The 13,308-nt window shown below is 34.1% G+C and overlaps 1 long non-coding RNA gene across 1 annotated transcript in view; it reads right to left on the reverse strand.

The window, feature by feature from the left end:
• Positions 1–642: 642 nt before the first annotated feature.
• The window catches only part of LOC116421494, a 55,813-nt gene continuing 43,147 nt past the window's right edge, over positions 643–13,308 (reverse strand). The window contains exon 4 of the long non-coding RNA XR_004231868.1: positions 643–768. This is a non-coding gene — a long non-coding RNA (uncharacterized LOC116421494). The remainder of the gene's footprint in view (positions 769–13,308) is intronic.

Raw genomic sequence — 13,308 nt, forward strand, 5'->3', positions numbered from 1 at the left:
TACTTTTCAATTTTAAATGCTATGCTCTTAGGTAAAAATATTCCTGCTGGACTAAAAAAAAATTGAACTTTCTGGCTCGTAGCTCAACATTTTGCAGTCCTCAGTGGTCATTCCTTTTTTTTTTTTTTTTTTTTTTTAATTTAATTAAAAGTCAAAGAACAACCTCAGGTTTTATATGGCTTCCTGTTCAGAATAGAAAGTCAGAACTGGAAGAAATTTAGGAGATCCAGTACAATCTTTTTGCTTTAGAAGGAAAAACTGAGCTGCTTAAGACAGAGTTGGAGCATTAGAACACAAGTTTACTGATTCCTAGTCTTAGGTTTCTTTCAAAGTTTCCTCTTCCCTTTTCCTCCCTCCTCCATTTCTAAAGCACTCTACTGGCCAATAAGGGACTTTTGTCTTGATTTGACATAGCCATTAATTTTACTACTGTTCACACTACTAGCAAAACTCTGACTTCAGGTAAGAGAAAGAGTCTTCATGTAACTTTTGGACAGCTTGTTCTTAATCGTACAAGATAAGAAATCACCTGAGGAACTCACAGGAGGAACAAAAGGCAGAGGAAATAGCTACTATAAGAAAACCCAAGGTATTATAATTTGTGAAATAAAACTTATCAAATCATAATGAGAAAAGAATTACCTTAATGTGGCATTAACCTCTAGTGGAACTGCTTAAAAAATTTGGAGTTGGTTTACAAGATGAGAGTCTCCTTCCTTTTCCCACATCAATGAGCTTCTAAATCTTGAAACAACAGTGGATAATATTCTAGAACAGGAGTCAGAGGCCTTGGATTCAAATTCTGGTTCTGCCACTTACTATTTATAGTCATAAAAGTAAGTCACTTTATCTTCTATGGGTCTCAGTTTCCTCATCCTTAAAATGAAAAAGTTAAACCAGATCATACTAGAGATCCCTTTCAACTCTTAAATCTATGATTCTCTAATCTTGCTGATTCCCTTTCTCAATTTAAAAACCGAATTCTTTTATTCATTCTAATTCCCTCTTTGATATTTATTGTCTCTCCAGTTCTCATTCTCTGTCTCTTTCTCACCCCACCCCCAGTATTCTTTCTGTTTCTCCATGTCTCCTATTCCCCCCTCTTCCACTTCTCACTTCTTGAACCTGATCCTTCATTTTACAAAGTAGGGTATATCAGGACTCCCATTTCTTTAGAGCTTTAATTTTGACAAAATTAGCAGATCTGAGTTTTCTAACTAGCTATATGTATAATGTTTTTTACTACTATAAAATTCACAGTACTAAACCAGGATTGAGAAGACCTGGGTGCAAATCCCAGCATTACCAATCTACTATCCCTTTCTAAGCCTCAGTTTCCTCCTCTGTAAAATGAGGGGGCTGGACCAGATAACTTTCAAAATCTCCTTTTAGCCCTTATCAAGAAAATGGGATGTAATACATCTTGAACTAATAGAGAACTCTGTATTTGCAACTTAAGGAAGAATAAAGGAGAAGGAATAACTATATTAATACTTCTGGGGAACCACACTGCTTTGAAGACAGTACAAGCTAACAAGAGTTGGGCTACTTAATACTGAGAGAAGAAGGGGGCAGGGCTGAAGAAGGGCCAACTGTACTGATGACTGGTTCTAACACTTCTTAGATTTCACTTGTTACATAGAAAAGCTGCTTTTTTTGTGAGATTACCCCAATAGGAGAGAAAACTCCGAAACCCCAGGCTAGGTTGAAGGCAGACAATAAGAAGGAATTGGAAGGTCTCTCCCCAACTCATATTATGAACAATCTATTCCTTGAATCATCCCAAGGAAAGAGGTAATATTTAGTCATGGAAGGTCTGGCCTCAAAGACTATTGAATGTGATAAAAACCCCAAAACAAAACAAAACAAAAAATCACCCTTAGAGATTGGCTTCCTGTGGCATTAATAATGAAATGATTGGTTTTTATTATAAAATTGGGGGCAATTTTATATCCAAAATTGATCAACTAAATAGGAAAATGTGGTAAGGCAAAAGCATACTTTGAGAAAAGCTAAAAACAAAAAACTAGCAAACAGGACTAGTTGAAGGAAAGAGGAATGGGGAAATCTGACTAAGAGCAAAAAAAAAAAAAAAAAAAAAAAGAGTAAAAATATATAACCAGATAAAAGCAGGACAGGGAAACTAATAAATAAAACTCTAAAAGGAAAAGGGTAACAAAAAGAGGGGATTAGGGTTGAGAAGAAAAGATTCAGTGGGAACAGGATCACCTTTAAAAAATGAAAGTAAAATAATTGAAGGAATATAACAGTGTCTATAGCAGAAGGGAAAATCATAACTTAAAAAAAAAAAAAACAACCTTCATTTTAGAGATAGATGGAGGAAAATATAAACCTAAATCTTATACCCTTAGTTGTTAGTGGACTGAACACTCCAATAAAAAAAGTGACAGAGTGACTAAGAAAACAAAAATTCTACAAGAAACACACATAAAAATAAAAACATACACAAAATAAACCTGAGGGAATAGAAATTTTTTTCTATGCATCAAGTAAATTAAAAATTGCAAGAGTTGTTATGCTATCAGATAAAGCAAACATTCATCATCAAACATCAAACATCAGACAAAAATAAACATTCAAAAAATAAAGAGATAAATCAGGAAACTAAATAACAATAACAAAACGCAAGAAGCAATAATAGGGAAATCCTATTCCAAATAGCAATAACATGTATCAACCTCCCCAAGGGCACAAAAATGCTGTTGTTGGTTCTTTGTTCTCAAGGAGGATCAATGAAATGACAAGGGTGTTGTCTTGGCTTGCAATTGAATTGGATTTAAGTGGGGCGAAGCTGTGCAAAGTTGTCAGCCTCACTTTTTCCTTCAGAGGTATTGAAATCCAATGGTAATACAAATATTATTATGACTGATGAGGCTTGGGATACAATGGATGATAGGAAAAGACTAAAAAAAGAGATGAATGAAACCCTGTGGATTTGGAGGAAAGGACAAACCCCAGCAAACATCAGGTGCTTCTACAGAGCAGAGATACAGAGTTGGATGTGAAAACAAGTGTTGTCCCCACAATTCATTGGATCACAGGTATACTAAATCTGGCTTCATATTGACCTTCTATCTTTTGGACAAGAAACCAGGAGCCAGTATGTCTCTTGAATGACTTGTAGAGATTCAATTCCAAAGCACTCTTTAAAGAATTAAAGAATAACTTAAATAGTAGGATGGCTGTTCAGTCCTCATGCACTAGGCCATACCAATTATTAAAAATAATTTATATTTTTAATGCTATAACAATCAAATTATTAAATCAAGAGGATATTTTACAGAGCTTGATAAAATAAAAAAAAAATCATTAAAAAAACCCACAACATCTTAGATTATCAGGGAAAATGATGAAAAGAACTAAGAATGAAGAGGGAATAGTACTTTCACTCCTCAAACTATGTTATGAAGGAATAGTTATCAAAACTATTTGATATTGGTTAAAAATAGACCAATGGAACAAATTAAACAAGGGAGATTCAGAAACAATAGAACTCAATAACCCTTTGACCTTAATATTAAAGATTGTACACAAAAAAGTAGAAGAGAAAAAGATTGTGTTACTCTCACATTTATTTACAAAAGATAAAATAGATAATTTTAATTATTGAAACTGAAAAGATTCTGCTCAGACAACATTAATGAATCTGGAATAAGAAAGGAGGTAGTTAAATGGGGGAAAAAACCCTTCATATCAAATTTCTCTGCTTATAAGTTTGGTACCCAAGATTTATAAATAATTAATAAATATGCATGACTAATAGTAATTCCCCAATAGATGATCAAAGGACATGAACAAACAATTCTCAAAATAACTGCAAACTATTCATAACCATATGGAAAAATGCTTCAAATAACTAATAATAATAGAAGTGGAAATCAAAACAACTCTGAGGTTTCATCTTACATCTTACAAATAGGCAAAAATGACAATAAATAATAACAATCTATGGTGGAGTCTTATAAGAAGATAAGCATATTAATACTTTGTTGATGGATCTGTGAAATGGCACAGCCATTTTAGAAAGCAATTTGGAATTATTCAAATAAAGTGACTAAAATGTTCTTCTCTTTGAACCTTAAACTCTATTATTGAGCTTATACCTCAAGGAAACCAAATGATAAGAAAAAAAGTCCCTACACATTTCAAAATAGTTATAATGGCATTTTTTTGTAACAGCTAAGTCAATACTTATTGATAGGGGAAAGGTTTGACAAATTGTGATACACAAATGTAATGAAATATTATTGCTCTACAAGAAATGATGTATGTGATGAATATAAAGAGAACAAAGAAAATATTTATATAGTAACTGCAATGCAAATGGAAAGAACAGTGACACTAAAAATTAAAAAAAATAAATGTAACAAAATTATAAAAATCAACTTAGACTAGAATGAAGAGATGAAAATATACTTTTAACTTAATTCCTTGATGGATATGGGAGATCCACAGGTATCACACATTTTATGTTTTCAGACTTTCTCCTTGTATCAATTAATTATGCTGATATTTTTTCCTCTATCTCAAAATTTCTCACCATTTTTGGCTTCCATTTGCTTAAAGTACTTGTAACCATCAGTCAATTTCAAAGTGCAAAGAGGAAGAATTATAGGTAAATGGAGAGAAAAAATGAACAAAGTTGGATAACAATGAGGAAAGAAGACAATATTTAGAAATTCTGGAGGAAAAGGTCAATAGTGATTTAATCTGCATAGGATTCAAGTTCTACAAGTAGCTTTGGACAAATAACAATCTTCCTGAATTTTTATTTCCTTATCTGTCAAATGGATGATAAAAAATCTTTTTATGATCTACTTCACAGGTGAAGAAAGTGCTTTTCAAATCTTAAAGTGCCATGGAACTATGAACTTATTAATAAGTTACTGACTAGGTCTTATTCTTAGGGTAGAATTATAGGATTTGGAATTCAAAGGAACCTTAAACCAATTTAATCCAAATCTTTTTTTTAATAGGTGAGAAAATTGAGGCCACAATAAGTAGCTTACACAATTATTCAGTTACTCAATGGCAGAACCAATATTTAAACCTATGTATACTGACTCCAAATTCTGTATTTTTATCCAGTATATATTCTGTATGTTCAATATCGTTCCCATCTCGTCTCCATCATTAGTTTGTGATGTCCTTGAGGGCAAGGGTCTGTCTTTTGCCTTTCTTTGTATCTTCAAAGTTTAGCACAGTGCCTGATGCATAATAGGAGTTTAAGAAATGCCTGTTGATTGATTGATTTGTTTCAGTGCGCCTTGCCAGACAAGCCAAGAAAGCAAACCGGATCACCTGTGTCCAAAGCTAATCCTCTAGGCAATGTTGGAAAATGTTCAATTTTGTACCATTGTTCTATCTGCTGCTTAGGTTTAGGAAGATAATTTTGTTAGGGCAAACTTGCTGAAAGGATCATAACTAGGAAAAGCATTACTTCCAGCCATTTCTAGACCACAAGCATCTCCACAGTCTGTGCCTGTTTATTCCAATGAGAATTGGAAGATTTCATCACCCCAGCTATTGAGCCTGGAAACTAAGCATCTTATTATCTTGGACAACAACTTCTAGGCATTCTGCCTTTATCTGGATTTGGTTAGTAACTTTCTGAGGGAAATCTTACTTAACAGATACTTTTGGAAAGACCTAAAGACTTCAGAGAACTGAGTACTGGCTCTTTGCTCAAGAAGAGCTGGGTTTGAATCCTGCTTCAGGCACCTACTAGCTGTGTGACTGTGACTTAATCTAAGACTCAGTTTCCTCAACTGTAAAAAAGGTAATAACATCTATGCAACAGTGTTACTGTGAGGGTTAAATGAAATGATGTATATCAAGATAATGGCAAACCCTCAATAATTATATAGATGTCAGCTATTGTCATTTACTCAGGAAGGTGAGAGGAGTAGGGTGGAGAATCCCCTCAGCCCTTAGTGGAGGCAGGCCAAGAGTCTTATGACTGGCAACACGCCTGACACTTCCATCTATGCTACTACTTGGTCATCCACTAATATTGCACCATACATCCATAGCTCAAAAAGCTCTAAGAACACATCTAATCATTTTTCATAAGAAGAAAAACCAAATCTTGCCAAGAGTAGCACAATTTCTAAGTAGAAAAACAAGGATTTGAATCCAGATCCCATGGCTCCAAATATAGTACATTTCCTCCTATACTATTCTGCCTCTCATTCAGAAGACACTGGTGGAAAAGCCATCCCAATTCACCTCATGGTAATAGCAGATAGTAGACTTTTCTCTGAGACAATGCCTTCCCCTCTTCTTTTGAGTGAAATAGAATGAATAGCACAGGATTAAAAGGCAGAGATTGTGATCCTCATTGCATATCTGATTACATTATCTTTCCCTTCAATCCAATCCTTCTTCCAAACTTCCCAATTGCTGTTGAGAGTACCATTTATTCACTCAGGTTCACATATTCAGTGTTTTTTAGCCCCTTCCTCTTTCTCATTTTCCTGCCACTCCAAAATAGATTTCCTGACTATTCCTTTCTCCTTCCTGATTCCCCCTAGAAAGTTGGACTAAATCTTTGAAACCACCTTGGACTCTGATAGGTGAGTGGCAGGGACAGCTTTTCCAGCAGGGTTTTCTGAATGAGAGGCACAATGAGAGGGGAAATGTGCTATATTTGGAGCTGCATCTCGCTCAGATTCAGGCTTCTACCTCCCTTCTTGACTAACTCTAACTTATGCTGTCGTGTCAGTCCCTTTATGTGCTGTTTTTTCTATTAGAATGGAAGTTTCTTAAGGATAGGGACTGTTTTAGCACAATTCTTGAAAAATACTAAATGCTTAACTGCTAATTCTCTCTCTCTCTCTCTCTCTCTCTCTCTCTCTCTCTCTCTCTCTCTCTGTCTCTCTCTCTCTCTTTCTCTCTCTCTCTCTCTCTGTCTCTCTCTCTCTTCATATAATAGAGCATTTCCTCATATATTTTATCAGTTGCCAAATCTTATTGTTTCTACTTCTACAATCTTTTTCATCTATTCCATCCTCTCTATTCATGCACAGCCACTACCCTAGTTCAAACCTTTACTTCACTTCTCACTTTGCTATTGCCATAGTTTCTTTATTGGCCTCCATCCTTCAAGTTCTTCTCACTCCAATCTATATATAGCAGCCAAAATTTCTAAAGCACTCATCTGATCATGTTGTTGTTCTACCATTCAGTCATAACTAGATCATCCTGTCTGTGGCAGGATGTTTTGGCAAAGGTACTAGAGTGTTTTACTATATCCTTCTCCAGTGAATTAGGGCAAACAGAGGTTAAATGACTTTTCCAAAGGTGACATAATTAGTAAGTGTTTGAAACTAGATTTGAACTCCTCCTGGTTCTAGGCCCACTGCTCTATCCACTGAACTACTTAGTTGCCTCCTTATCTGACCATGCTATTCCCCTATTCAATAAAAAATTTTTTCCTATAGAGTGAAGAATTAAATATTTCATTTTAATTTCATATTTAAAATGTCTATTTTTGTGTTTTACTTTATGCAGAATTATTAATACAGTAATACAATTAAATATAGCACAGTGTTCTTGCCATTAATACAATACAGTACAATAATATAAATTCAGTCCCAGACACTTACTAGCTGTGTGACAGAGGGCATGTCACCTAATTTTTGTTTGCCTTAATTCACTAGAAAAGGATATGGTAAACAACTCCAGCATCTTTTGACAAGGAAATCCCATAGACAATAATACAGATATAGAGTGCCCTAAAAATATAATTTTAAACTACTAAAATTTAAAGCAGCCCTAAGAATTTTGTGATATGATGTATAATTTATTAAGTGGACACATATATTGGAAGCGTATGCTCAAATTTTTTTTTTTTTACTGATGTGGGTAAACACTGTTTAAAGTTTAAAGAAATAATACTGCCATATGGTTTAGAGAGCCTAAAGTCAAAAGCAAGAACATTAGACTCTATTGAATAAAATGAAATTTAATAAAAATATAGGTAAATACACAGTGGGAGAGATATGGCTAGTTAAGCAGTTATCTAAAAATTATCTTGGGTTTTTAATGAATTGTAAGCTCAGTATGCACCATCAGAGTGATATGGCATCTAAGAAAACTACTGTAGTCTTGTTAAAATGGAAACAACTTTCAGAAATGGGGAGATCTTAGTCACACTGTATTTCACTCTGTTTAAAACACAGTTAGAGCATGAAGTTCAAATCTAGACACCATATATTAGGAGGAATACTGGCAAGGCAGTCTCCAGAGGAGGGAAACTAGAGTGATAAGACATTAAACTTTTTGTTTTACTTTTCTCACCTATAAAATGAGTTTAACAAAATATTTATTCATTAGACTGTGAGTTCCTTGAGAGCAGAGAGAGTCTTTTGGCTTTCTTTGGATTCTTAGCACTTAGCACAGTACTTGGCATATAGCAGGAGCTTATAAAAAATTTGCTGATTGAAGGGCCAACCTATAATTGTTTTAAGAATCAAATGAGGAAAAAAATGCTTTTCAAACCATAAAGTATTTTTAAATGCTAGCTATTACTATGTAAGGATTGGTTGAAATAGCTGAGAACGTGTAAACTGGAAAAACACTTAATGAGAATACTAGAGTTGTCAGAAAGAATTTTGAGACATGTCTCATTGAAGAAGGACAGACATGTTCTCTTGGCCTTGGCAGGACTAGGAGCCTTGGGTGGAAATTGCAAGAAGGCAAAAAGGCTTTAGTCATGAATTGTCCTGTTGCTGAAGACCTTCAGGCAAAACATGAATGAAAAAATATCATAGTTGTTGGAGAGGGAGTTTTTTAGGTCTAGATTGAACTATTTTATGGTGTGATCCTCTCTTTATCCTTCATCTCTGGATCTATATCCACCCTGCTCCACTTCAAATGTTAAATTTCCCAGTTCTAGATTCAAAATATTTTCTGGGTCCATACTCTTAAAACTATAGCTCGTGAGCATTCACAGATGTAGTTACCTCAAAGTGAAGACATTTACTGAAATAGCATAGCAGGAACAATAGCAACAACACATTGTCCTCTTAAATTGGTGTGTACTCTCCCATAAATACACACAGAACCAATGACCATATATACTATTTGAGACACACACACACACACACACACACACATATGGCAAACACTTGGCCAAAGCAACTCACACCTCTGGCATTGCCTCTGGAAAGAGAAAACACTTCTTATGTTTAATTTTTCTTGGGCTCAATGTTTCTGCTGGGTGGTGATATTCTGATGGGCCCTGTAGGCCTTTTCTCCATAATTTCAACTCAGTTCCATAGCTGGATTTTCAACTGACTCCTTGGTTTGTAAGTTCCTAATAGGCAAGTTTCATCACTTCAAGATGACATTAAAATGTAGGATTAATGGAGAGAAATCCTTTCTCCTATCCACACTTTCATACTTTATACACTGTACAGGAAGCTCAAAGGAAAAGGCAAAGAGCTGGATTCTTTCTTCATAGCTGGTTCTCTTCTAGACTAGCAAGGATAACTCTTTCCATTTAATCTCCTCAGAACTATGTTTTAAAGGCAGCCAGGTGGTATAGTGGATAGAAAGTATTAGCCCTGAAGTCAGCAGGACCTGAGTTTATATCTGGCCTCAGACACTTAACCTATGTGATCCTGAGCAAGTCACTTAACCCCAATTGCCTCAGCAAAAAAAAAAGAAAAAAGAAAAAAAGAAAAAAAAAGAACTATATTTTACTGTTTAAAGGTTTCCATGATGTGATTGAACCTTTAATCAATTAATAGCCAGTAATAATTCCATGAATTTGATTGAGGAACTTTTTCAGAGCTTCAACCACTTTAAATGACTTGAAATTTCATCCTTTTGGATATTGTTTCTGTCAAGGGTTATAAGCTATCCATACCTGAATATATTATTTTCATGAGTTGTTTTATAGTAAAAAATATATATATATATCATCCCCTGGTGGCTAAATTTCTGGTGATGAGCTTCCATTAACTCAGCTAGGTTGATCCTCTTGGGATAGAAGTTGTCAACTCATACTCAAACCTTTTCCAGTTTGTTAGACATTACCAGAGCTTGTTCTCCACTGGTGTAACCTTCAAGAACACAGGACCACACCCACATTTGAGGCAGTCAGATAAAAATTAATGTTTGTAGAATGAAAATGATATCTTCTCATATAGATACTCATATGTACTCTGTTCTTTGATGGAATCATCATCTCATCAGTGTGGATACTCTTGTACCCAGTATAGGTGATAATCCCTCTATAATTTTTATTCTGTATGATTTTGTATATATTTCCCCCTAAATTTCTATAGGATATCCACCCAGTGAGGTGCTGCTGATATTTTCTGCATCTAGAAGATACCAATGTGATACTCAGGCATTTGTTAGTTTTCATTCTCCTTATATGAATACCCCAACTTCTTTCATGGTCATAAAAATCTACAATCAAGAATAGTTGTTTTACTTACTTCATAAATTTATTCTGAGGTTCAAGAGAAATAATGTACATTGACATAGAAGACATTTATGTAGCACTTTAAGGTGACCAAGATACTTTACATACACCACCTTTTGTGATTCTTACAACTTTGTGAGATCGGTACTATAATCTCCATTTTACTGAAGAAGAAATTGGGGCTCCAAGATGTTAAATAACTTGTTCATGGTCACATAAATAGTGTCAAATCTGAGAATTAAACTTATACTCAAAGTTTTTAATCTTAGAGCTCATCTAGTCTGACAGCTTCAATTTACAGATGAGGAAACTGAAATGGTGAGAGATATGAGGTAACTTGCCTAGGTGACAGAAAGCAGAGTGAATCACAGAAGGGAAAGAGCTTTTGCCAAAAAAAAAAAAAAAAAAAAAAAAAAAAAAAGAAGAAGACTGGAAACTCACCTGAGATCAGTCGTTTCCCCCTACAATTTAGTCTGGGCAAGGGTCATGGTCCCTCTCCCCCAAAGAATAGACTGAGGACACTCAGATTTGTGGGTCTATTCATCATAGGAAGGGGATGAGAGTAAAGAATATGAAAGGAACTAGAAAAAAATTGAGTAAGAATACAAAAAAAAAAAAAAAAAAAGGTGCAAAAACTAAAATGCCAAGGGAGAAAAACCTAAGTTAAAAATGGAGTCTGCAAATACATCAACCAATAGAGAGAGACACATAAAGACAGAAGGAAAAATGAATTTAAAAAATTTTTAAAGTCAAAATTCTAGAAACAAACATTATACTTTGAAGATAAATGAGCCCATACTTCCTAGTCAAAAACGAGAATTCTTCCACCTTCCCTAATATCATGGAAAAAAAGCAGGGAAATCCAAAGTTGTTCAAAAGAGAATTGTTTTGGTTAGAAGAAAATAATTAAGAATTAAATTGTTAGGAATCAGAATTTTTAAAAAAATAACACCAGAATAAGGAATTTATAAGACATAATAAACTTTCTGTCCAAAAATATAGGGGCTCTGAAAGGGAAATGACAACACAAAAATATAGAAGTGAAAGAAAATTTGGTAACAGAGGACTGAAAGGCAATATTAAAAGAACTCATGAATATTATATATCAGGGCAAATGACCTTGAAGAACAGGTGCATAGATAATTTAAGGATAAAAAGAATTCTATAAGAAGCTGACAGATTTTTTAAAAAGTGAATTCCATACTACAGGAAATAATAACATAACAATATCTAAAAATTTTTGAAAAAAAGAAAATAAAGCACTGGTCTATCAAGTCTATAAACCACTGGCAGAAGAAATCCAATCTTTGAAATTTCAAAGTATATAGTAGGTAAATTTCACAATTTCAATAACAAACGATAAATCTTACATGTTATAAAGAGAAAGCCCTTCTGATATGAACTGAAGCTATTTTTGATAACCCAGAATTATTTCATAATTATTAGAAACCAAAGAAGAGAATGGGATAGTATATTCCAAAGAGATATAAGGCTTAAGTTGTAACTCACAATAACATCCTGAAAATAGGATTTTAAATATGAATGATATAAGATGAACCTTTGGTAAGTCATTTGAGATGTTCTTGGGGGAAAAAAAAAGCAACAACAATTGAGAAGATTTGACTTTTAAACACTACAAAATAACAAAAACACAAAATTAAGCAATTAATTTGGCTTTTTTTATTTTAAATTTGCTTTTAAAATTACTTTAATAATTGCTTACTGCAAGCACTATTGCAATAAGATTGTTATGAAATTTTAATGACACCACAAATTTTATCTCCCTTTTTAAAAAAAAAAAAAAGGAAAATTGAACTGAGGAGTTTAAAAAAAGGGGGGGGGGAATATTATTAAGGGCCAAAAACTATTTGGGAGGCCAAAAAGATTTAAGTAGAACTTAAAGAATCAGAGAAGGGAAAGAGGACGAGCTGAATTAATACTCCATCAACAAAATCCTAAAGTCCCCTATATATGAATCAATATTTTTCATGAAAAAAATAATAAAATTAGAAGCTGCATGGATGGATAGAGAGGAGGTAAGAAACAAAGGGAAGCTGGAGACACACCTCCACTAAATTCATAGGTGAGCAGTGCAGAGATAATGACTTCTTTAATCTTTAAACAAGGGCAGCTATTGTGGGAGCATAAAAACAAAGGACAAGAGAGTCAGGGATAGAGGTAATGGAAGAGGACTCTCACCGTGGTAAGAGAAAGGAAAGATTGACATTAAAGGATATTTCTATGGAGATTAGGTAGGGACAAGTATGTGATTAAAAAAAAGTAATAATAAACTTTGCACATTAGAAGACCATAATCTCTAAGAGAAGATTATTCCTCCTAGAGCTGTATCCAACCCAAAGAGAAGAAATAGTTGCCCAGAAGCAACTAGCAACCAGAGTAGTTAAGGGGACTCCAGATATAGAATTACTTGGTCTTGGGCATAGTGAGTAAAAATGAAATGGATTGCTTTAGGGTGGAATGGTTTTTCTCACACTAGAGGTCTTTAAGCATATTGCAGTGAGGATTGTAATTATTCAAATTAGGGTCAGACTAGATGGTGGCCTTTGAGTTTCCTTCCAATTCCGTGATTCTTTGAGGCTACACAATGGTCCACATAACTTTAAAAATTTTAATTTCTTAATCCCAAAACATATTTTCCAATAGTTTTGATTGTCTTCCCTTTTGTTTTCTTTGGCACTGAAATCAGCAAGTATCAAAACATATGTTGATTTAATTTGAAGTATCTTTTCAAATTCTTTATTATTATTATTTTAAATTTCATCTTCTGTAACAGATGTTGCCATGTAAGCTGCAGTTATCTTCCTGGTGGTCCATTTGCTTATGCTTAT

Source organism: Sarcophilus harrisii, chromosome 2 (assembly GCF_902635505.1).
Source record: "Sarcophilus harrisii chromosome 2, mSarHar1.11, whole genome shotgun sequence".
In the NCBI taxonomy this organism is placed as follows: Eukaryota; Metazoa; Chordata; class Mammalia; order Dasyuromorphia; family Dasyuridae; genus Sarcophilus; species Sarcophilus harrisii.